The 910-nt window shown below is 64.7% G+C and overlaps 1 long non-coding RNA gene across 1 annotated transcript in view; it reads right to left on the reverse strand.

The window, feature by feature from the left end:
• LOC105506628 overlaps window positions 1–596 on the reverse strand; it is a 13476-nt gene extending 12880 nt beyond the window's left edge. The window contains exon 1 of the long non-coding RNA XR_001000959.1: window positions 317–596. This is a non-coding gene — a long non-coding RNA (uncharacterized LOC105506628). The remainder of the gene's footprint in view (window positions 1–316) is intronic.
• Window positions 597–910: the final 314 nt, after the last annotated feature.

The following is a 910-nucleotide window of genomic DNA, read 5'->3' on the forward strand; positions in this document are numbered from 1 at the left end:
GAAGGGAAGGGTCTTTGTTCCCCTTCATAATCATGATTGCAAGACCCCCATTCGCACTGGACTCCCAAAGCATCCTCCCCTTGCCTGACCTCACCTCCGATCCCAGCCAGAGTCTTGACTGTGTTTGACAATTACAGGCTGCAAAGCCTCTTCATCCATCCAATGCGGGACACTTCAGGCGGCGTTTGTATCCCCGAACCCAGCCCTGGGACTCTGGGACCTGCCCTCGACGCCAGCCTCGGGGAATTAGGCTGTTCCGCATTCGGGGACAAGGACGCTTGGGAAGGAAGACTGCTAGGACGGGGCGACATCTTACCTCGGGTCCGCGGTCCTGCGGCGCGAGTGCAGAGGGCTCTTTGTGCCCCGGCTCACAGCGCAGAACTGGGGGAGCCCCTGCAAGCCCCTCCCATCTCAAACTCCTCCCCGCACTCGTCCGCAGCCTCCCTCCCTCTGGTCCCCCGAGCGCAGCCGGCGTCGTCTTTGTAGCTGCTGCAGCGCCCATGAAATTTTAATGCCAGAGCGGCTCGCGGGCGGAGGCGCCCCACCCCCGGCCCTCGCCTCCACCCTCCCGCCTCCTTGCGCCCCTACAACCCCACACCCAACCCCTCCTTACCCAGCCCAGAGTCCTGGCCAGGAAAGCGGGGTGCAGCCGGTCTTGGAGGGAGCACACCGCCGCCCCCGCCGCACAAAGGGGCTAGCAGGCCGGCGCTCTCAGCCTCCCGCATCCCCACCCGCGGCGCTGTCATGGCAACGCTTGCCCGGCCACTTTCGGCCGCAGAGAGCTCAGGGCTGGAGAGGCGCGGGGGCGGCGCGCGACCGCAGACCAGGGGCGCAGAAGCCTGAACCCCAGAGTAAGAGGACAGAAGACGCTTGTCCTGAAATAGTGCCAAGGGCTTAACTAGCAAGACCT

This window comes from Colobus angolensis, unplaced genomic scaffold (assembly GCF_000951035.1).
Source record: "Colobus angolensis palliatus isolate OR3802 unplaced genomic scaffold, Cang.pa_1.0 Scaffold139, whole genome shotgun sequence".
Lineage (NCBI taxonomy): Eukaryota > Metazoa > Chordata > Mammalia > Primates > Cercopithecidae > Colobus > Colobus angolensis.